This window comes from Hyla sarda, chromosome 2 (genome assembly GCF_029499605.1).
Source record: "Hyla sarda isolate aHylSar1 chromosome 2, aHylSar1.hap1, whole genome shotgun sequence".
NCBI lineage: Eukaryota > Metazoa > Chordata > Amphibia > Anura > Hylidae > Hyla > Hyla sarda.
Window position 1 is genome coordinate 258,219,198 of NC_079190.1, and position 8,773 is coordinate 258,227,970.

An 8,773-nucleotide genomic window follows, 5' to 3' on the forward strand; every position below is an offset into this window, starting at 1 on the left:
AGGGTTAACACACTTACTGAATGTCATTTTGAATACTTTGAGGGGTGCAGTCTATATAATGAGGTCATTTATGGGGTATTTTTTAATAAGAAAGCCCTTCAAATCCACTTCAAATCATTTGCTGCTCCACAAATCATTTGCTGCTTAGAATTGTGTGTAGACTGTATAAAAACCTGTGTACACCATTCTTAACACTCTGTGACAGAGTGCAAATTAGGGTTTAACCTCTTCAGGACGCAGGGCGTATGGATACGCCCTGCATTCCGAGTCCTTAAGGACGCAGGGCGTATCCATACGCCCGTGGGAATTCCAGTCCCCACCGCTAGCCGGTTGGGGACCGGAGCCGGATGCCTGCTGAAATCGTTCAGCAGGCATCGCGGCATATCGCCCAGGGGGGTCATTATGTCCCCCCGCAGATCGCTGGACAATTCAGCCCAGCGATCTGCGGCGATTCCGGGTCAATCGAGTCTCCAGTGACCCGGTGACCCGGAATTACTGGCTCTGACGGCCCCGAACAGCCATAGCCAGCAGGGGTGAGGTGGCACTGGTGCCACCTCACGATCGCCCTGATTCGTCGGCTGGTTTACCGGCCGACCAATCAGGGCACCTGCTGCGGGTGTCACTCCCGCAACCCGCTATGCCCCTCTTCCGGAGGACGTGATCGGGTGCGGGAAGAGGACCCCGGCAGCTGGGGACCCCGATACCCGGCGTCCCTGTTTGGATCGGGGTCCCAGGAGCGGCGGCGGCGAGGGACTGACCTGTGTACGGCGGCGTGGAGTAGCAGTTGGAGATGATTGACAGCCTCCTGCTGTTGCTTAGCAACAGCTCCCAGCATGCAAAAAGGGCATGCTGGTAGCTGTAGTTATGCAACAGCAGGAGGCAGACCACCACAACTCCCAGCATTCCCTTATTTGCAACAGCTGGAGGCACATTTTTTCTATGGAAAAGTGTACCTTCAGCTGTTGTATAACTACAACTCCCAGCTTGCACAAACAGCTAAAGTGCATGCTGGGAGTTGTAGTGGTGCATCTGCTGGTTGCATAACTACAACTCCCAGCATGCCCGTTGGCTGTCGGTGACTGCTGAGAGTTGTAGTTTAGCAACAGCTGAAGGCACACTGGTTGTGAAACTCAGAGTTTTTTTTTACCTAACTCAGTGTTTCATGACCGGTGTGCCTCCAGCTGTTGCAAACTACAACTCCCAGCATGCACCGTACATGCTGGGAGTTGTAGTTTTGCAACGGCTTAAGGCACACTGGTTGTGAAACACTGAGTTAGGTCACAAACTCAGTGATACATAACCAGTGTGCCTACAGCTGTTGCAAAACTAAAACTCTCAGCATGTACAGTCTGTCAGCGCATGCTGGGAGTTGTAGTTTTGCAACAGCTGGATGTTCCCCCCCCCCTCCCCAATGTGAACGTACAGGGTACACTCACATGGCCGGAGGTTTACAGTAAGTATCCGGCTGCAAGTTTGAGCTGCGGCAAATTTTCTGCCGCAGCTCAAACTGCCAGCGAGAAACTACTGTGAACTCCTGCCCATGTGACTGTACCCTAAAAACACTACACTAACACAAAATTAAATAAAAAGTAAAAAAAACACTACATATACACTCCTACACAGCCCCCCTCCCCTCCCCAATAAAAATGAAAAACGTCTGGTACGCCACTGTTTCCAAAACGGAGCCTCCAGCTGTTTCAAATCAACTACTCCCAGTATTACCAGACAGCCACTGACAGTCCAGGCATGCTGGGAGTTTTACAACAGCTGGAGGCACCCTGTTTGGGAATCACTGACGTAGAATACCCCTATGTCCACCCCTATGCAATCCCTAATTTAGGCCTCAAATCGGCATGGCGCTCTCACCTTGGAGCCCTGTCGTATTTCAAGGCAACAGTTTAGGGTCACATATGGGGTATCGCCGTACTCGGGAGAAATTGTGTTACAATTTTTTGGGGGTATTTTCTGCTTTTACCCTTTTTAAAAATGTTAAATTCTTGGGAAAACAAGCATTTTAGGTAAAAAAAATTATTTTTCTTTTACATATGCAAAAGTCGTGAAATACCTGTGGGGTATAAAGGTTCACTTAACCCCTTATTACGGGGTCTAGTTTCCAAAATAGTATGCCATGTGTTTTTTTTTTTTTTTTGCTGTCCTGGCACCATAGGGGCTTCCTAAATGCAACATGCCCCCCGAGCAATATTTGCTTCCAAAAAGCAAAATGTGACTACTCCTCTTCTGAGACCTCTAGTGCGCCAGCATAGCACTTTTCACCCCCATATGGGGTGTTTTCTGAATCAGGAGAAATTGGGCTTCAAATTTTGGGGGGTATTTTCTGCTATTACTCTTTTTAAAAATGTAAAATTTTTGGGAAAACAAGCATTTTAGGTAAATTTTTTTTTTTTTACATTTGCAAAAGTCATGAAACACCTGTGGGGTATTAAGGCTCACTTTATCCTATGTTGCATTTCCCGAGGGGTCTAGTTTCCAAAATGGTATGCCATGTGTTTTTTTTTTTTTTGTTTTTTTTGCTGTTTTGACACCCTAGGGGCTTCCTAAAGGTGACATGCCCCCCAAAAACCATTTCAGAAAAATGTTCTCTCCAAAATCCCCTTGTCGCTCCTTCCCTTCTGAGCCCTCTACTGTGCCCACCGAACACTTTACATAGACATATGAGGTATGTGCTTACTCGAGAGAAATTGGGTTACAAATAGAAGTAAACATTTTCTCGTTTTACCACTTGCAAAAATTAAGAAATTGGGTCTACAAGAACATGCGAGTGTAAAAAATGAAGATTTTGAATTTCCCTTTGCTGCTATTCCTGTGAAACACCTAAAGGGTTAAAACACTGACTGAATGTCCTTTTGAATTCTTTGGGGGGTGTAGTTTTTATAATGGGGTAATTTATGGGGTATTTCTAATATGAAGACCCTTCAAATCCACTTCAAAACTGAACTGGTCCCTGAAAAATATTGAGTTTGAAAATTTTGTGAAAAATTGGAAAATTGCTGCTGAACTTTGAAGCCCTTTGGTGTCTTCCAAAAGTAAAAACTCATACATTTTATGATGCAAATATAAAGTTGACATATTGTATATGTGAACCAAAAAATTATTATTTTGAATATCCATTTTCCTAACAAGCAGAGAGCTTCAAAGTTAGAAAAATGCTAAATTTTCATTTTTTTCATCACATTTTGGGATTTTTCACCAAGAAAGGATGCAAGTTACCATAAAATTTTACCACTATGTTAAAGTAGAATATGTCACGAAAAAATAATCTCGGAATCAGAATTATAAGTAAAAGCATGCCAGAGTTATTAATGTTTAAAGTGACAGTGGTCAGAATTGCAAAAAACGGCCGAGTCCTTCAGGTGAAAAAGGGCTAAGTCCTTAAGGGGTTAATCCATGTTTTTTTTTTTTTTGTGGTGCTGCACTGTTGTGTCTTGCTGCTGTTCACAAATAGGTTTTTTCAGCGGACTGTAGTGCATTTGTCTGCCCTCATACGTGCATACCACATGCCTACATCAAAGCAGTCTACTATTTTGTATCTGTAACAAGTCTAGATACAGGGAAAGTCCTGGCAAAAGTAATCACCGGCTGGTGTTTTACAAAAATAGAGATTGTTTTCTGCGTATTGTTGCGCATTTTTCTGCCCTCATCAGTGCATACCGCCAACGTAAATCCAAGTAGTGTACCATTTTGTACCTGTTAATCTGTCAAGGGCCTACATACTGTGAAAGTCCAAACAATAGTACTCATTGGCTGGTGTTTTACAAAAATACTGATTTTTTTCTGCGTATTGTTGCGCATTTTTTTGCCCTCACCAGTGCATACCGCATACGTACATCCAAGTAGTGTACCATTTTGTACCTGTTAATCTGTCAAGGGCCTACATACTGTGAAAGTCCAAACAATAGTACTCACCGACTTGTGTTTTACAAAAATACTGATTTTTTCTGCGTATTGTTGCACATTTTTTCTGCCCTCATCAGTGCATACCGCATACGTATATACAAGTATTTTACAATTTTTTTTCCTGTTAATCTGTCAAGGGCCTACATACTGTGAAGGTCCAAACAATAGTACTCACCGGCTGGTGTTTTACAAAAATTACAGAGTTTCTAGGCTCATTGAAGCGCATTTTTCTGCCCTCATCAGTGCATACCGCATATGTACATCCAAGTAGAGTACCATTTTGTACCTGTTAATCTGTCAAGGGCCTACATACTGTGAAAGTTCAAACAATAGTATTCACTGACTGGTGTTTTACAAAAATTACAGAGTTTTTAGGCTCATTGAAGCGCATTTCTCTGCCCTCATCAGTGCATACCGCATACGTACATCCAAGTAGTGTCCCATTTTGTACCTGTTAATCTGTCAAGGGCCTACATACTGTGAAAGTCCAAACAATAGTACTCACCGACTGGTGTTTTACAAAAATACAGATTTTTTTCTGCGTATTGTTGCGCATTTTTCTGCCCTCATCAGTGCATACCGCATACGTACATCCAAGTAGTGTACCATTTTGTACCTGTTAATCTGTCAAGGGCCTACATACTGTGAAAGTCCAAACAATAGTACTCACCGACTGGTGTTTTACAAAAATACTGATTTTTTCTGCGTATTGTTGCACATTTTTCTGCCCTCATCAGTTCATACCGCATACGTACATCCAAATAGTGTACCATCTTGTACCTGTTAATCTGTAAAGGGCCTCCATACTGTGAAAGTCCAAACAATAGTACTCACCGACTGGTGTTTTACAAAAATTACAGAGTTTTTAGGCTCATTGAAGCGCATTTTTCTGCCCTCATCAGTGCATACCGCAAACGTACATCCAAGTAGCGTACCATTTTGTACCTTTTAATCTGTCAAGGGCCTACATACTGTGAAAGTCCAAACAATGGTACTCACTGGCTGGTGTTTTACAAAAATACTGATTTTTCTGCGTATTGTTGCGCATTTTTCTGCCCTCATCAGTGCATACCGCATACGTACATCCAAGTAGTTTACCATTTTATACCTGTTAATCTGTCAAGGGCCTACATACTGTGAAAGTCCAAACAATAGTACTCACCGGCTGGTGTTTTACAAAAATTACAGATTTTTTCTGCGGATTTTTGCGCATTTTTCTGCCCTCATCAGTGCATACCGCATACATACATCCAAGGAATTTACCATTTTGTACCTGTTAATCTGTCAAGGGCCTACATACTGTGAAAGTCCAAACAATAGTACTCACCGGCTGGTGTTTTACAAAAATAAAGATTTTTTTCTGCGTATTGTTGCACATTTTTTCTGCACTCATCAGTGCATACCGCATACATACATCCAAGTAATGTACCATTTTGTACCTGTTAATCTGTCAAGGGCCTACATACTGTGAAAGTCCAAACAATAGTACTCACCGGCTGGAATTTTACAAAAATGCTGATATTTTTCTGCGTATTGTTGCGCATTTTTCTGCCATCATCAGTGCATACCGGCTACGTACATCCAAGTAGTGTAACATTTTGTACCTGTTAATCTGTCAAGGGCCTACATACTGTGAAAGATAACAATAGTACTCACCGGCTGGTGTTTTACAAAAATACAGATTTTTTTCTGCGTATTGTTGCGCATTTTTCTGCCCTCATCAGTGCATACCGCATACGTACATCAAAGTAGTTTACCATTTTATACCTGTTAATCTGTCAAGGGCCTACATTCTGGGAAAGTCCAAACATTAGTACTCACTGGCTGGTGTTTTACAAAAATACAGATTTTTTCTGCGTATTGTTGCGCATTTTGTGCCTTTATCAGTGCATACCGCATACGTACATCCAAGTAGTGTACCATTTTGTACCTGTTAATCTTTCAATGGCCTACATACTGTGAAAGGACAGCCAAAAGTAATCACCTGCTGCTGTTCTAGACAAATACTGTTTAAAGAGTAGTGAAGCGTATTGTAATACCCTCATATACGCTCTGAGTATGTCAGGCAGAGAAGTGCCAGGACGTGCACAGAGGAGTGGCAGAGGCCTAAATAGTTCAGGCAGAGTTGGCAGCAGACTAGGGGCGAGTGGCCTGAGCTCCCGTTATCAGCCAGCGGTCGTGTCTCGACCAGCAACCCATCTGCCGCCGTCGATTGGTTAACACGCTCATCCACTTCATCACAAGTGACATCTGACACCCCCAGTCAACAGTCGGTGGGTTCCTCAGACACAACCCTCAGTTGGCATGGCCCGGGAGCAGTCCCTGTCCTCCCATTGCCTTTGTCCTATGCTGTTCCCTCTCCTAGAGAAGTATCTTATGCTGTGGGTTTAGCTCCACTATTCACTGAGGATGAGGAGACATGCGCCGCTTGCTCCACTAGGCGGCCAAGTAGTGATGCGGAGAGTGACGTGGGAGGCGGTGTTGCCAGGGTTCACGGTCCTGAAGCAAACACTGTTGGGGAACCTGAGGAGGACATCAGTGACATGCAGACACCGGTTGATGATGATGAAGCCGATCGCAATTGGGAGCCGGGTGCAGAAGGGGATTCATCATCAGCAGCAGAAGAGAGTTGCAGGTTGTCCTTGAGGCAGCAGCTGAGCCAGCAAAGCGGTAGCATGGTTGGCAGTCAGCATGGAGGCAGGAGTAGAAATTCTGGAGCCAAACGTGCCCGGGGGAGACCACCTGCTTTGCGGCAGCCTACCTTTCCGGGAGGTAGTGGAACAGGGGTTCCTGGAGACGGCACCAGTAGCAGTCAATTAGTGCGGACTGTAGGTGGGAAAATCAGCTACTCGGCGGTGTGGAAGTTTTTCAGCAGGCATCCGGAGGAGGTTCACGTAGCCACATGCAAGATAAGTCGGCAAAAGGTGAAGCGTGGCCAGGGTCCCAATGTCGGCACCACGGCCCTGCGTCAACACATGCTTCGCCACCATAAAGCGGACTGGGAGAACCGTGGCTCCGATGTAGTGGTCTAGCCTGCTGCATCCCCCAGTGTAGGGCACGGCGGTGTCAAGCTGTTCTTCACATGGTTTGCCTTGGCTAACTGAGTCACATAGGGGTGGAACTGCTAAAATTCATTCGGCAAGAAATCCGAGTATGGCTTACTCCACAAAATCTGGAAATGGAAACCATGGTGACCGACAACGGGAAGAACATTGTGTCCGCGCTGTGAAAATGTGAAACATGCGCTCTGCATGGCACATGTGTGGAATCTGGTTGTCAAGCACTTCCTGAAGTCTTCACCCCATTTGCAAAACATTCTGACAATGGCAAGGAAACTGTGCATGCATTGCAGCGTCAGAACGGTATCCCACAACATAGTCTTATTTGTGACGTTGCCACACGTTGGAATTCCACCCTCCATAGGTAGGACAGACTATACGAACAAAGAAAAGCCATCACCGATTTCTTGATGATACTCCCGTGTGTAACTTCAATGTGGCAGCTCATACGTGACACCTGTCGTTTGCTGAGGCCCTCTGAGGAAGCCGCATTATTTGTAAGTAGCCTGGATTACAGTATGAACGACGTAATTCCACTCCTACATTTGCTACAACAAATGATTGAAATGATGGCTGGTCACTTCAATGGAGACTTTGCGCCTACATCTCAAGGCTACATGAGCCCTGTGGGGGCTGAACTGGAGGAGGAGGATGAGGGGCAGAGTGGAGCACAGTTTAGGTTGGCCGGTGTTTCTAGTCATCAGACAGGAGGGGAGGAGCAGGAGCAGGCAGAGGAGCTAGAGGGTTATGAGGAAGGCGAGACAGAGGACCCAGACACACCGTGGCTGTATGCAGTGGAGATGGAGGCAGGTAGTCCCTCCGAGTCACTGGCGCAAATGGCATGATGCATGCTCAGTTGCTTGCGTAGTGACTCCCGAATTGTCAAAATTCGTCATCGGGATGACTTCTGGATCTCCACCTTATTAGACCCTCGCTACCGTCCCAGAATGGGGGGCCTTTTTTACACCCACTGAGAGGGAGGACAAACTGACCTACTACAGAGAGATCCTACATAGTCAGTTGGCCGATGCCTATGGGCCACATGGTCCATCCACTCGCAGGTCTGACTCGGGGGCCCTCTGCCCCTTCCACTGCAATGGCTGCTGGGGAGGGGTGGCAGAAGCAGTACCAGCTCAATCATGGAAAAGAAGTTTGTAAGTATAGTTCAGAAAAATCCAGCTCGCTCCACCAATGCGCCCCCGACACGGATCCGCACCCAGCCCGGTGCACATAGATTCAAACAAGAAGAGGAGATGATCCAGCGTGAGTCAATAGAAATCCAGACTTTATTAGAACTCACAGTAAAAGCAGTAAAAGCAACCAGCAGATCAGACGCGTTTCAGGCGCATGCGCCCTTCGTCAGTGATGTCATCCATCTGCACAGGTGTCAGTTAAATACCGACCAGGTAGTGGGTGGAGAGTTAACCACCAATTAAACTACACTTGGACCGCTGACAACAGTGCAGAGGAGGATACTAATACAAAACATGGACAAAATGTTAGTAAAAGTACAAGAAGCTAAAAACAATACACTAATATGCAATTTTGCACAAATGGCTTGTACAACACAGGAAAATAACATGGTGATATGAAAAAAAAAAACATAAAATGTACACCAGTTATAATCCGCTGTGAAAATGGAACAAACGTGTGTGTGTGACTGCGGCGCTAATAATGGAACAGCAATTCTCTCTTTAAATTCAGACCTTTGGGTGCACTGGTGCCCAAAGTGAATTGCCAAAATGCCTCACGTTCCAACAATTTTCGCCGCACACAACCACCACGGGGTCCTATGTGAA